General features: G+C 39.1%; 1 protein-coding gene across 1 annotated transcript in view; it reads right to left on the bottom strand.

Moving 5' to 3' along the window:
- LOC138155524 (sodium channel protein type 9 subunit alpha) overlaps window positions 1–1,409 on the bottom strand; it is a 206,599-nt gene extending 205,190 nt beyond the window's left edge. Inside the window, exon 1 of the mRNA XM_069080802.1 lies at window positions 1,022–1,409. The gene's annotated coding sequence lies outside the window, so the exon portion shown is untranslated. The remainder of the gene's footprint in view (window positions 1–1,021) is intronic.
- Window positions 1,410–15,954: the final 14,545 nt, after the last annotated feature.

The following is a 15,954-nucleotide window of genomic DNA, read 5'->3' on the forward strand; positions in this document are numbered from 1 at the left end:
ATTGGACTAGATGGCCTCTGAGGTCCTTTCCAGTGCCAACCAACTCTATGATCCTCTAGGAAGTGGGATAAATGAGGAAATATATGTAAAGCACTAAGCAAATCTTAAGCACTATATAAATGCTAGCTATTATAAGTAACTAAAATTCTTTTTCATCTTTCCTTACAATAAAGTACTCAGTTTATCTCTACTCTGCTGAAGGTTAAAGAAATCCAACTTTCCTGTTGAAAATGCATGAAAAAGAGGTAGAATTTATTGGCCATATGAATAGTAACCATGATGCACATTTTATATCTTAGTACCTCAGTCTTAATCCTTTAACTTCTCATTATTTTTAACTAATGTCAAAATCTCTGTCCATCTAAATAATGCTTCTGGGAGGAAGATTCATGAAAAGGAAAAGGGCAAATATGTTTTCAACTGGAAGTTTATCCGTTATCAAAATAACAAACCATTTCCTTGATGAAGGAATAATTGATTTATAGAAGGCTAACTAGCCTTTTGGAAATCAATTGCTTTTATGTCGATGCTAAAAACCTTTTTGGTGCTCCTTCTGCTTCTCCCAAGGGAGTACCAACTGTACAGATGAGGCATTTCCTAACTTTCCAGATAAGAAACGTAAAGAAATAAACAAATAAATAAACACGCCTCTTAACATGACTACTGAAAATGTCTAAAACCATCCCATATTAAGAAACTCTTTCACCAGCTTTCATCAATTCTTTTCTCTCCAAGACTTGAAAGCCTTGCACTAAACTGAGGCACTCCTACTAAGCAACAGGCAGGGGCTGATCTCGAAATAGAAAGAGCAGATTCTGCCCCTTTTCCTCTTTTGCTAGCGCCACCTCGAACGCCGCCCTCCGCACCCCCAACCCCCCTCCCCCCCACTCCACCGCCTAACTTCTACACCTTAATGAACACTGTGAAACGTGATAGGAAGCGACCGTACAGGAGGGAGAGGCTGGCAACAACTAGCCATCACCCCACCCAGTACCAGACGAGTAGGAAAAAAGGCACTTACTTGCTTGCATGCCTGTGTGCTGTTATGCCCACCACCTCCACCTGAACGAGTCTGACCCCTGGAGAGGTCCCTGTTTCCTTAGCTCCTTCCTCTGTCCCTCTTGCCTCACTGCGTCCCTTTTGATTCTTTTCCTCTCCTTTTCCGAGTTCCTGTTGCTCAACAGGCGCCTGAGGCGTCGAGCAGCTCTTGCCAGATGCTGACACCCCAACCCACGGGAGCACCTGCACAACACTGGTCTCTGCCGAACTGGAAATACAAACAGCAGCCTCTGGACCAGAGAGAGCAGCCAGAGGCAGAGCCGCGCCTGAGAAAGGCGCGCCCCAGCGGTTGTAAGACCCCGCCCTCCGGAGAGCAGCCACTGGCTTTTCTCTTCTCCTAGTCTACCTCATCCTTCTCCTCCGCCCTTCCGAGTCTCTTTCGCCACAACAGATATACACACAGGCACACACTACACACACCCTTCCACTCTGGAGCCCCCTCCCTCTCCTGACTGGCTCTCTGGGCGGTGGCCGCGAGGATGCTGCAGGAGCAACATCTGCTCTACCCTGCGGCATAAGGAAAGGAATGGATGCCATGAGCTGGACCTCTGTTTCTTCAGGCACCCTCACTCTCTTTTCCCCCTCTTCTCACCCCGAGTAATTTTCAACTCTAGAGGGCTGATGAGTCTTTCCTTCCCAGCAGTATCGGTTCTTATTCTCAGAAACTATTGAGCTACTTGGTGCAGATTCGTGCCGAGACAGAAGAGATATTCAGAGGCCAGTGAGAGGAAATGGTCTTGGAAGAAGGGTATGGGGAAAGACTTGAAGGGGTCTTTGTTAAAATATTTCTTGGTGCCAGAGGTGAATGTAATGTCTGGGATTCAGAAGCATCTTCTTTCCATTAGGTGTTTGATGAGGTGGTTAAGGCACTGGACTCTTGAGGAAACCTGTTGTCAGAACCAGTGGCACTGTGAGGATAGAAGGCAGATGTTGGAAGGGCCATTCATCTGGCTTGTACTTCAGGCTCACTTTTAAATGGTCTTGCTGGAAAATGGTGGACACTTAGAAGAAACAAACAATATCTGTTCTTTTTTCCCCTTAGAATTAAAATTATAGAAGGAAGCTGTCATAACAATAAAGGTGCAAAAAATAGTATGTAGTCTTTGACCTAGTCCTAGGAGGAGTTCAGAAGTCCCTCTAGTCCAAGTCCATTGTTTTATACATGATGAAACTGAGGCCAGAGGAGTGAAGTGATTTACAGGAGGTATCATAAAGTAGTAAGCAGTCAGAGTAGGGACTTGACCTTGGCCAAGTCCAACTCTCTTTCCACTGAACAATGCCACTGTGCAAGGACAGTAGATTTTCCTTTGAGAATAAGTACATTGTACAGAAGTGGGCTGGGGGAAACCGAAACAAAAAACAACCTTTGTTAAATTTATCTCCGTGCATTTTTTCTCATGTTTATTTCCCTATTAATTTTTTTAAATAACAAGGCCCTCAAAAAAACAGGTTTCTCTGGCTCTTTGAGAACCCCTGCCTATTGTCTTTGCTGGTCCTGAGGGGATTGTAAAACAAAGCCGAATTGCTCAGATTTCCTGGCTAGAAAGAACACATTTGAAAGGGAGGGTGGCAAAGAGACATCCACTCCAATAACCTTCCTTAAATTGGGTATTGGATTCCATCAATATTTCATCCATCCCATTTTGCATCCCCAGTATTCTGAGAAGTGGGGTGGTGGGGAGGATGGGGACACTTAAGAAGAAACCAACAGAACATCTAATTTCTTCTCCTTTTTGTCTACAATAGATGAGAATATATACTTAAGGGGGAAAATGATTCCTGAGATGGAAATTGGGGGGAGACCAATTTTTTGAATCTTCAGTTCCTACACAATAGCAAATCATTTCCGTTTACAAATTTGTATGATCCAAAGATTCCTATGAGCCACATACTGGGTTAGTTTTAAAAAAGAAATGTTATCTATATTTTGTTGTATTTTTATTTTGTTAAATATTTCCCAATTATATTTTAATCTGGTTATAGACACATGCAGGAGTGTTGTATTGCATGCAGCCAGGGCATAGCATATGTAAGGAACCTTATTCCATGACTGGACAGCTATAATTGTGAGGAAATTATTCCTTATGATGAACTGAAATCTGCCTCCCCATAACTTCTGCACATTAATTTTATCCTAATGTAACAAGTGTAATGCCTCTTCCAAATGATGGCCCTTCAGATACTTCATGGTTATCATATTCCCATTAAACTTTCACTTTTTCAGGCTAACCATGTCTAGTTCCTTGTATGGTATAGTATCTAAGCCCTAGCATTACCCATCTTTTTGCTTCTCAGTGCTCAGTCTAAAAATTTCTTTTCAATTCTTCCTATGCTATGCCAGATGCTCTCATATTGGCAACCACACTGGCATACCCAGGATGGTTGCTGGCACAGGTTCTTAGATCTGCTTTACTAGGAAAGATACTGTTTAAGGGGTCAACAATCTTTTTAAATTACATTCACAAGTTCAGGGGAAAAGTCAGCACCCTGAACTTGAGAGGAAATGCAAAGGAAAACAGAGAAAATACAAGCACAGAAATAAAGACAAACAGACAGGATTTCTAACTCTCTGAGAAATTGGCACAGATCAACAGATAGATCCAATTGTCTGACCAAGGCAATACATAGTTACCAGAGAGAGAAGCACCAATATCTGGGTTTTTCAAAGCTGGGAGGCTTCCTTAACAATTGCTCAGAGTCTCATCTGGTCATATCACAAGAACAGTCTTCCAATGAGTGAGCCCCAAAGCAAAATGCTGACCTCAGAGCGTGCGCACGTGCGCACGCACACACACGCACACACACACACACATTCTTTCATGGTCAGAGGGCATCATAACTCTTGTGAGTTACTGCCTAATTACAAAATAACAAAAGGTGTGGGCCTTTCTGAAAAACAAGCCTCCCCAATCAAGTTTCCCATAATGGGCTCCATATGAGGCCAATTAATGGGCAGGAAGATCTTAAATCCATTAACATTACAGCTGTCTACCCAGACCATAGTACAATGGAACTATTGCCTCTCTTGTCTTGTACTCTGTACTTCTTTCTATTAATAGAGAATAAGAAAACATTAGGTCTTTTAGTTACTATATTTGGATGCAGACTCATACCTATATTCAATTTGTAGTCCACTAGAATTTTAGGTCTTTTTCACAAAAATTACGTACTAACTCTGACTCCTCCATCCTACACTAATGAAACTGATTTTGTAAATTCCAACTTAAATTCATTCCTATTCAATTTTCATCAATAAATTTGAATCCTTGGATGTAGGAAGCTAATGAATTCTTTTTTCTTTATTCCATTATATTACCTAATGTTCCAGCTTTATGCCATCCACAACTTGGATGTCATTTATTCCTTCTTCCAAGTAATTGATTAAAAATACTGGACTGTTATAGGAATGTAAATTTTTAAGATCTTCCCTGCCCCTAGGTTAAATGCATCTGGAGCCTGTGGTGGGAAGTTTATTTTTCAGGAAGCCCACACCTTGGTACTTTGTCTTTGGGCAGTAGATCAAGAGGGTTGTTACATTCTCTGACCCAGGAGAAGGTTATATAATCCCTGATGTGAGACTTTGTTTTGGGGCTCACGTTGAGAAATGTTGTGCTATTTGACCAGATGAGACTCTGGGCAGCTGTTGAGAGCCTCCTGGCTTTGAAAAACCTAGATATTGATGCTTTCCTCTCTGGTAACTGACTATGTAGGGATTTAATGGTCAAGACAGTTGGAGGCCTGTCTGCTTGATATGTTTTTCTGTTTTCTTATAACTTCTTCGTATATACTCTGAAGTTCAAGGTGCTGACTTTTCCACCCCGAACAAGATAAATGATATGTTTGATTGATTAAAGTAACTTTGTTAATCCATTTTGAGTTGCTTTCCTTTAGAGAAGCAGATCTAAGAACCTGTGTTGGCAGCCACCCTGGGTATGCTGGGGTGCTTGCTGCTACATGGACAAAAGGAAGACACAAAGTGCTTTCCTCAGCCTTCAAATGGAGACCCCCCCAAGTTTTACTATTCTGTGTTCTAATGATTAAATCTATTTTCATCTCTTCTAGATTTCCTCTTTGTTTTCATCTTACTAATCCTTCATTCTTTTGTGGAAGGGTAGAAAGCAAAGAAGATAGGGAGAAATGGAGTCTAGACCTGTGATCTCATTAATTTACTGTGTTTCCCCAATAATAAGACCTATCCCGAAAATAAGCCCTCCCCTTACTGTGTAAGATTCCTCTAAAATAAGCCCTCCCCCGAAAATAAGCCCTATTGAGATTGCTACTGTAGTGAAGGTGATCCCCTGCGCTACACGCTACATTACGGTACCCTCTGTATGCACCATCCCTCCCCCCCCCCGGGAAATGCACGCCGCGCTCTGAGCTGCATCCAATCAGAGCTGCAGCAGTGAGCGCGTCATCCTGTTCTTTATTGAATTCATTATTGAGTAAAGGTACATTTTTTTGTTCACATTTACCTGTTTATTAAAATTGCTGTCAATGATCATTAAAATAAGCCCTCCCCTGAAAATAAGCCCTCTGGTGTTTTTCTGTCCAAAAAAAATTAATAAGACAGTGTCTTATTATCGGGGAAACACGGTAATGTACTACTGGTGTAGAGACTCTCTCTACCAATATAGACAGATAACTGTCTACAATTTATCATTTTATAAAGTTGCCTGAGGCATTATGAGGATAATTGATGCCTTAATAAAGCTTAGCAAATATCACACTTCAAAGTCCCTTGACATTTGTATAATTTAGCTGTAAGATATTATATCTTCCTTAGAGACAAGAGAACAGCCCAATTGAGAAGAAATAGAGCAATCTTGCATTACAGGTATTGGATAGAGGGAAACCTGGATTTCCCAAAAGCCTACTTCTAGTAGAAACTCTTAAAATGATTAAATTATAGGGGTGGCCAGGTGGCTCAGCAAGTAAGAGCACCAGCCCCAGTGTCGGGATGACCTGGGGATTGAATCCAGGCTCAGATACTTAGCACCACACCCAGAAATAACTGGCCATGTAAACCTGAGCAAGTTACTTATCCCCAATTGCTTTAAAAAAAATCAACTGCAAACTATTAGATAAATGTTAGGGGCGGCCAGGTAGCACAGTGAGTAAGAACACTGGCTCCAGTGTCGGGATGACCTGGGCATCAAATCCAGGCTCAGATATTTAGCACCACACCCAGAAATAACTGGCAGTGTAACCTTGAGCAAGTTACTTAACCCTGATTGCTTTGAAAAAAAATGGTTAAATTATGTTCTTGATGTTTTGTGTTTAAATAGAAATATATATGAATGGAGACAACTTTGTTCAATGACCTAGTTCTTAATACTAAGTGAGGAATGAAACAGAAACACTCATGCTCCACACAAATGTCTTTCATAGTCAATGAAAAGACTGAATTGTAGGATCTCCTGTAGATGATGAGGTTCACAAGATACTCCTGTTTGCAGATGCCATTGTCATTAACTAAACACTGCAGAGATTCCTAAATATGACCACCCTCACCTAGGAGTTCAGTTTGAGTTCAACCACGAAAAAAACAAAGAGGATGAACAATACCTTTTGTCTGGGCTATGATATGAAACTTGATGCACAACCCATAGAACTGGTCCATAAGAAAAATACAATGCAATTGTAATGATTAAATGACATTATAGAAGAATGAAGAATGAACAGGAAATTTAAGGAACACAGGAAATCAGATAGTAGTTGGAGGTATGGTTGGAAGAAGAGGGTTTTTCATGACAAACAAAACTTCAGTTTGTATGAAGTTCACAGTATTTTCTTGTACCAGATGAGTTCAAAAGTGAGTCTTAAAACTTAATAGAGAATGACCTCTTAGCATTAGAAGCTCTACAGAAGAGCATCACCTTTCATTCCATCAGTGTCTTGTTTATATTCTGTGAGATGGATGGATGTTAAATTGGGAACCAACCAATCAACAAGCACTGCCAGACAACAGACTAAGTTCTAAGGAAAGAAATAAAAAGAGAAAACAATCCTTTCCCTGAAGGGTATTTATAAGAAATAAGCAGAATATATACAAGGTAACCTAAGGGAGGAAAAGGGAAGACAGTAGTAGCTTGGGGGAACAGAAAAGGCCTCCTTCAAGAGGTAGCATATGAGCTCAGTTTCCCAGGGATTCTAAGAGGTGAATGTGAAGATATAGAGCATTCCATGGAAGGGGTACAGCCAGCACAAATATTCAGAGATGGCAGATGAAGTGTCATAGATGAGGAATACCATATAGGCCAATATAGCTAAACCACACAGTGCGTTGACAGGAATAATATGTAAGAAGATTAGAAAGAAAGGGTGTGAAAGATGGTAAACATTAAACAAAAGAATTTATATTTGAAACTAGAGATAAACATGGAGCCAATGAAATTTATCAATCAAGCGAATGACATGGCTAAACCTGTGCTTTAGGAATAATTCTCTGGTAGCTGTGAAGAGGATGGATAGCAAAGGGGGGAAATGAGGCAGAGAAGCCAATTAGAAGAGCAATGGCAATAATCCAGGTAATCCACAAATTAAGTCTGAAGGTTTCCTTGAACTTCAATCAACATTACTAGCACAGACCAATCCAATAATTTTTCAGTTTTGTGTATATTATCACTCTCATATTTAATTTAATTTTGAGTGGCTCTTGCCTCCTTAAGTTGCTATTTATATTTATAAATTAAAATGCAATTAATTAAAATTAATATTGTTTTGAAAATTTCATTACATCTATTGAGATAAATGAAGACATTAGATTATTGCAAAATCAGAAATTATTTTCAGTCATCTAATGTAAAGTTGAAATCAATTTTTTTTAAAGCAATCGGGGTTAAGTAACTTGCTCAAGGTTACAAGGCCAGTTATTTCTGGGTGTGGTGCTGAGTATCTGAGCCCAGATTTGATCCAGGTCATCCCGACACTGGAGCCAGTGCTCTTACTCACTGAGCCACCTGGCCACCCCTTAAAGTTGAAATCATTTTTGTAGAATTCCAACAGATTTCGTTTGAATTTGAATATATTAGTAAAAAAAAAATAGATCTGCCCTGTGATGAGAGATTTTAAGAACAGAACAAATGAAGACACTATAAAACCTTGATAACAGTTAAAAAAATTAATGGGATTTACTGTTAAACTCAATCATTCAATAAGATTTTATTAGTCACCTACTATATGTCAGGCACTGAGCTAAGTGCTGGGGATGTGAAGAGAGGCAAAGACAGTCCCTGCTCTCAAAGAGCTTACAATCTAATGGGAGAGACAACATGCAAACAAATATATACAAAGCAGGCTATATATAGGATACTTAGGAAACAACAGAGAGAAGGCACTAGAATCAGAAATGTTTGGAAAAGACTTCCTAGAAAAGGTGGGATTTTAGTTGAGCCTTGAAGGAAGCCAAGAGGCAGAGATGAGGAGAAAGACAATTCTAGGCATGTGGAAAAGCCCGAGTGCCCAGAATTGAGATTAAAACAAAATAGCAGTAACAATAGGTCCCAGGTCAAGCCCGATGGTCATCGTTTGGGTTCTGATTGGCTCAGAATGAATGTAAAGAGTAATTGTTTCTGTATACAAGGAACTTGTATGGCTTATTAACTGAATGGGTGCTGCCTCAGTCAAACTGAAACCTATTAAATACCTTAGCTTGAAAAGACCAAGGTCCTCTATTGCATCCTGGAACATCTCCAGTTCTGATCTATATCTCTGGCCACTGGACTCAGATGACTCCAGAAGAGTAAGTGAGGCTGGTGACTTTGCACAGCCCTCCCTCACTTAAATCCAATTCACTTGCATGTCATGGCATCACCTCCCTGAGGCCATGGTCTTCTTCAAGAAGGAAAGACAGATAACAACAATAACAATAGGGTACTTGTTGAACAACAATGGTCGTTCTGGATTCTTCTGAGCTAGTTTCTGCTTTTCTACAGCAAGCAGATATTCTTAGCCCTTGGCTAGTACAATAGAGTGGTGACTCCCTAACACTTCCAAAATCTGTACATCAGTGAAATACTGTAAAGTTCCTTTGAGCCAGAGAATTAAGGCAAAGTAGACAGATTATATACATCCTTGATTTATATTAATTCAAACACATTTAGGAAACATGTCGAGTACAGCCCATCCTAGTTATGATACCATGCAACTATCTGCCCTTGATTCTCCTCAACTCCTTACTTCTCATCATATGCTTTTAAATTCTCTTCTAGGCCCATATAGTGCAATGACAACTCAAAGCCAGAAGGAGGTTGCCAATAGCTGTGACACCCAGGTTCTCGGTCAGCTATGTGGATGATCCTAACAATTGCCAAGGAGAGATCCTTGGTCAGATGTCCTATGGTGTGTGTGGAGGGGGGTGAGGGAATGAAATGATGAGGAAAGACTCTTAAGTATGACTGCTGCTGAAGTCCTACCTGAAGAGGTCCCCTAGAGATCCTTGACTCCAAATCCAGTGAGTTCACTTTCTAGTGTAAATTGTTGCCTTCCTAGGGAGAATGTTAGAATGAAGACATTCCATTAATTAGAATGATTACTTTTAAAAAGATTATTTTAAAATATATGCCCTTCCATTCATTTCAACAAGTATTTATTATGTCCTTAATTCATGGAGACTAGTGTGCCAGGTACAGATATAATATAATGATGGAAAAAAAAGATATTGGAGAGCCTTGAATTACAGGCACAGTAATTGAAACCTTTCTCAGTAACCACAGGAGGCATTTGAGTAGAGACATGCTAAATTTGATCTTGTAGAATGTTAACTCCTAGAGATCAAGAACTGTTCCATATTTGTTTATTTCTTGCACCTAAGACTGTCTGGCACATAGTAGGCACTTAATAAATGCTTGTTGATTAATTGATTGAACTATGCATTGGGAAGTTTGGCTTGGTCCTAATGTGAAGGGTTTAGAGCACAGGAGGCTATTTTAATAGTCTAGCAAGGAAGTATTAAGAGCCTGCTCTGCAACAGAGGAAAATACTTTGATCTGAGAAAGAATGTTTCACATAGCTACCCAAATGCAATTTATAAAGTACTAAATATTGTCCTTTTAAGTTAAGAAGTGCTGGTTACATTGCCTACATGGTTGAGACCTCCATATTAATAGCATCACTACATTCCTTCCTGAGGTGAACTTTGTCAAACTATGTATGGAATTGTAATCAACTTTTGGTCTTTCTAATAAAGAAATGGAAAACAAATTGTATAGGTAGACAGAGAAAAATCAGTCACTAGTCTAATGCTGTCACTCCTCCTCCCTTTTTTTAACCCCCAAGAAGCTCCCAGGGATCATTCTTGCCTCTAGGATTAAATGCAAACTCTTCTGCTTAGCATTTAAAGCCCTTCCCATCTGGTTTCAGCTGATTTGTATGGGTCCTTTGGCATATTACTCTCTTTCACATACTCTGTGTTCCAATCAAATTGGCCTACTTGCCCTATCCTATCTGCCACATCCTACCCACACCCCCCAATCTATGTTTCTTTGCCCAGTCTAAGCATCCCAAGCCATTTTGCTTGGAATGTAGTCCTAGCTTCCTTCCAGATTTAACTGCAGTTCCATTCCTATGGGGCCTATCAAGATTCTACCACTAGGATTTAATTTGCATATTGTAATGGCAATAGAAATTTGAAGGTCTTCCCTGCCCCTTAATAAGTCTAAGTTGAACTTGAGGACCTTTCCTGATTCGAAAATATACCCCTAATAGGCTGCATGTGCTCACCTGGAGCCTGTGGTGGGAATCTTGTTTTACAGGAAGGCAAAAATTTTGTTACTTTGTAGTCAAGTGAGTCATGAGGCTTGTGATGGTCTCTGACCCTGGAGAAGGCTATATATACTTCTGAGGTGAGGTTTGCTTTGGGGCTCACTTTGGGAAGAGTTGTGTGATTTGGCCAGTTGAGACTCTGGGCAACTATTGAGCCCCCTGGCTTTGAAAACACAGATACTGGTGCTTCTCTCTCTGGTGACTAATTAGGTATGAATTTGATGGTTAGACAGCTAGAAGCCCTATCTACTGAATTGTGTTATTTTCTCTTGTAACTTTTGTTTGTATTCTCTGAAGTTCAGAGTGCTGACTTTTCTCCCTGAACTAGGTAAATGATATATGTTTGATTGATTAAAGTAAGATTGTTAATGCTTTTTGAGTTGCTTTCCTTCATTTTCTTTTTCTTTTTTTTTTTTGGAGGAGAGAAGGCAGGGAAATTGGGGTTAAGTGACTTGTCCAAGATCACACAGCTAGTAAGTGTTAAGTGTCTGAGGCCGGATTTGAACTCAGGTCCTCCTGACTCCAGGGCCAGTGCTCTATTCATTGTGCCACCTAACTGCCTTGAGTTGCTTTCCTTTAGAAAAGTAGATCGATGAACTTGTATTAGCAGCTATCCTGGGTATGCTAGGGTGCTTGCTGATATATATTTATATATATATATATATATATATATATATATATATATATATATTTACATATATTTATATATACTTTGTATTTGCTTATCTGGGTATACAATTATTGTGTTCTCCCCCTCCCCCTCCACTGTATGCCTCTTCTGGGCCTCATAGAATGTAAGTTCCCTGAGAGCAGAGACTATCTTGTTTTCTTTATATATCCAAACCTTCCAATGCCTGGCTCATAATAGGCACCTAATAAATACTGAGTGACTTGAGGGTTACTGTAAAAACCACAGAAAGAAAAAGTACTTAATTAATTCAGTCTTGCTTGCTCATAGAGACAAATATGTTAGGTACCAAATGAAAGGTTTAAAATAAAACGATACAGAAAAAAACCAAAAAGAACTATTGTTATACTATAGTGATAAGAGAGGCAGCAACAGAACTAAAAAGCTAATGAAATACATGATAAAAAAAAATCAGACCAAGAAGATCTGACAATAGTGAGAGAGGCAATCAATTATTCATGAATAGTTAGAGGAAGGGAGATTTCCCAAATTTGTGCAGAGATCAATGGAAGTTCCTCAAAGTTAAATTGCTTCCTTTCTATAGGTCTAATATTTCATAGCACTCTCTTTTATCCAAGCTGATATATAAATACATACATGTATATACACACATACATATATATGCACATATATACATACACATGTATGTATATATGTATCTATATATGTTAGAAAGGCTTTAAATGTAGCACTAAGCACATAGAGTATCTTCTGTGTTATATGCTCTCAATAGGTATTACCTTTATTAATTAACTTTGTTAATCACTCAATCTTTCACTGCTTTGAGTCATCCCCTGCCTTTCCTCATATTCAAGTTACCTTCAAATCCCATGGATTCTACCTTCTTAATATAATTAGTTATATTATAGTATATATCTATATTATATTTGTTTTATTTGTAATATAGTAATATATTTATATTCTATAGAAATGTATTTGTTATTCTATAGTAATAAATTCACATTATATAGTAATATGATATATTATATTAATAATATATTTTTTCTCCCAAAAAACTTCTTTCTAGATTGCTATTGAAGATACCACCAACCTCCCAGTCACACAGGCTTACAACTTTGGTGTCATACTGTAATGGGAATGTAAATTTGAAGATCTTCCCTTCCCCTAGGCTAAAGTGCACCTGGAGCCTGGGGTGGGAGACTTGTTTTTCAGTAGATATTTCTTGATTGGCCAGTGAGTCAATAAGGTTCTTACATTCTCTGAGCCAGGAGAAGGCTATATAAGCCCTGATGTGTAGCTTTGTTTTGGGGCTCACTTTGAGAAGTGTTCTGTGATTTGATATGGATTCTGGGAAGCCGTTGTCCAGAGCCCCCCGGCTTTGAAAAACCCAGATGTTGAAACCCAAATGTTGATTTGGTATGGATATAATGGTTGGACAGTTTAGAAAGCTGTCTACTTGATCTGTTTCTGTCTTGATAATTCTGCCTGTATACTTTGAAGTTCAGGGTGCTGACCTTTTTCCCCTGAACTAGGTAAATGATACATATTTGACTGATTAAAGTAAGCTTGTTAACCCATTTTGAGTTGCTTTCCTTTATCAAAGCAGATCCAAGAACCTGTGCTGGCAGCCACCCTGGGAACGCTGGGGTGCTTGCTGCTACACATACTGAACTCCTTCCTCTCATTTACCCCACATATCCACTTAGTTGTCAAATCTCGTCATTTCTACCTTCACAAAATCTCTCATATACATCCCCTTTGGTCTAATCACACAGCCACAGCCCTAATTTATGCCCTTGTGATCTCTTACTTGGACTATTATATCTTTCTAACTTAACTCACTGTCTCAAGTTTCTGCCCATTCCAACCATACTAAGCCATCAAGGCAATTTTTTCTATCGTTTGGGTCTGACCATATCAACCTCCTGCTCAATTAGTAGGTGCCTATTACCCAAAAATCTCCAAAATCAAACATAAACTCTTTTTGGGGGGGGGGGGCATTTAAAATTCTTCATATCCTGACCACTTCCTACACTTTTCTAGGCTTGGCCAACTTTACTTCCTTCTACGAATTTTACAATCCAGCTATAATGGTGTGCTTGGAGTTCTTCAGGCATGATACTCAATTTCCCAATTCCATACTTTTACACAGGCTGCCCTTCATTCTTGGAGTTTACTCAGTAGTGGTTTTAAATTATAAGAGGTAGCACTTATTGAAATAAAGGTGCAGCCCAGAGACAAGCTATGCTAATAGCCCCTTTTATTCAGCTTTTTAGTTTCCCTAGTTTTCTTTTCAAGGATTAAACTTAATACTTATCTTTTCTAGGAGGCCTTTCTTGATCTCCCTAGCTCCTACTATCTTTTCTTTCAGATGTCCTTCCATCAGATTTCCTCAATATACTTGCATGTACATAGTTATCTACCCAATGTCTCCCCCATTTGAATACATATTCTTTTAGGATGAGGAGCAATGTTTTTTGCTTTCTTTCTATCCCTAGTGCTAGCATTGTGCCTGGCAAATAATAAGTGCTTAATAAGATATTCTTGTTATTGTTGTTGTTGGCAATGGTCTCTATTACCACTGTCACTTATCTAGTAAAGGTCCTCATTACTATCATTCTGAGCAATTATTGGAAGAACTTTGTAACAAGTCTTCCAATTTATTTTCTCCCCAATCCCCAATTCATCCTAGAACAATCTTTCTTAACGTACAGATCAGGTTCTTTTTTTTAGAATTCTTCAAAGATTGCTACTACATTGGAGGACTCTGTTCTTGGAATCAGGAAGACCTGAGTTTCTATCCAGCCTCAGACACGAACTAGCTTTGTGACTCTAAAAAAGTCATTTAAATGTCTGTCTGCCTCAGTTTCCTTGATTGTAAAAAAGGGAATAATGACAGCATCTACTTCCCATGGTTGTTATGAGACTCAAATGAGATAATATTTGGGAAGTGCCTGGTGTCTGTAACACACTATGTACTTAATGGATGTTTTTTTCCCCTGTTTAGCCCATTGAGTAAAGTTCAAACTCAGCATGATATTTCAAAATTCTTTACAATTTGGTCCCCAATTCAACAGCCATTCAATATTACAAACCTTTATCAAGGTTTATTGCTATGTGTAAGATGGTATTAGGGACAAAAAAAATGGTGTCACTATACTCTGAAGACCATGGCATCTAATTGTGGGTTACATGTACCCAACTAAGTATAAGATAAAATCATTCAAAAGAACATTATCAACTGGGCTAATTTGGGAAGGTCTCAATGGGAGTAACACCTGAACTGAACTTTGACAGAAGAGTAGGATTTTGAAGTTTACAAAGATGATCATAAAGATCATTCCAGACATGCAAGAGAGTCTGTGCAAATGCATAGAAACAGGACCTGGAATGTGCAGTTCAGGGAACAGTCAATAAACCAATTTGGCTGGAATGTTGAGTTTGTGGAAGGGAAGAACACAAATTAGATTTTTAAAATGTGGGATGGAGCCAAGTTATGCACAGCACTAAATGCCAGGCTGAGGAATTTCTGCTTTGTCTCAGAGGGAATGGAAAGCCCTGAAAGGCTTTGAGGAGAGTGATGGATAAAGCTGTGCCACTGGAAGATTATTTTGGCTTCTGAAGAAGGGAGAAAATGAAAATAGTGGCACCAGTTAGAAGGCTATTTCAGTAGTCTAGAGAAAAGCTGATGAAAATTAGGGATATATCTAGAGAGGTGGTGGGAAAGATATGGATGTGAGGATTGTGGAAGGAGAATCAACAAGATTTTATGATGTATTGGATGTGGAAGATACAGAAAGAGAAGACTCTCAAGTATGTCTCTAAGGTTACTCACCAGGGTAGCTGGAAAGATCAGAGATGTCATCAATAGAAGAAGTGAAATTTAGAGGAGGCAAGGTTGTAAGGGAGAAAAGAATGATTTCTGTTTTAAACACATTGGCTTTGTAATAGGAGCATCTAGGAAGAGCTATCAGCAGACTATTAACAATGAGGAAAGAGAGTTTAGGAGGGAGATTAGAGAAGAATATATGATTTAAGAGTCATTTATGTTTAATTTTCATTTCTTCTCTATAACTTATATCTGTATATAATACTCCTTTGGTCAAAAAGTTGGAGCAGATACTGAAGTATACATTGCAGTGTACACCAATTCATGGACTAAATGATCTGTGACTGTCTGATAGGATATCTCCCTTTCCCTCATTCTGAAGGAAAGGAGGGAGAGCAGAAATATCAAGGAAAGTCTGAAGTGAGCTGAGTTAAGGGCATTTGGAACTCTTGCACTACACCAGGAATAGTTTCAATGCAGCTACAGTAGAGTTCACAAGAAGAGGTGTGGGGAAGCAGGAATTGTCGCCAGTGCCCATAGCAGTCTATACATCCAAAAAGATTCTGACAAAAAGCCATGATGATCTAGGAGAGGAGGACATTGTGACAATACTGTGGCTTTATCATCAGAGCTGAATGTAAAGCCATATAGAGTG

The sequence above is a fragment of the Petaurus breviceps genome, unplaced genomic scaffold (genome assembly GCF_028583685.1).
Source record: "Petaurus breviceps papuanus isolate PSGF00001 unplaced genomic scaffold, PetGlider_PUasm1.0 91133, whole genome shotgun sequence".
Classification (NCBI taxonomy): domain Eukaryota; kingdom Metazoa; phylum Chordata; class Mammalia; order Diprotodontia; family Petauridae; genus Petaurus; species Petaurus breviceps.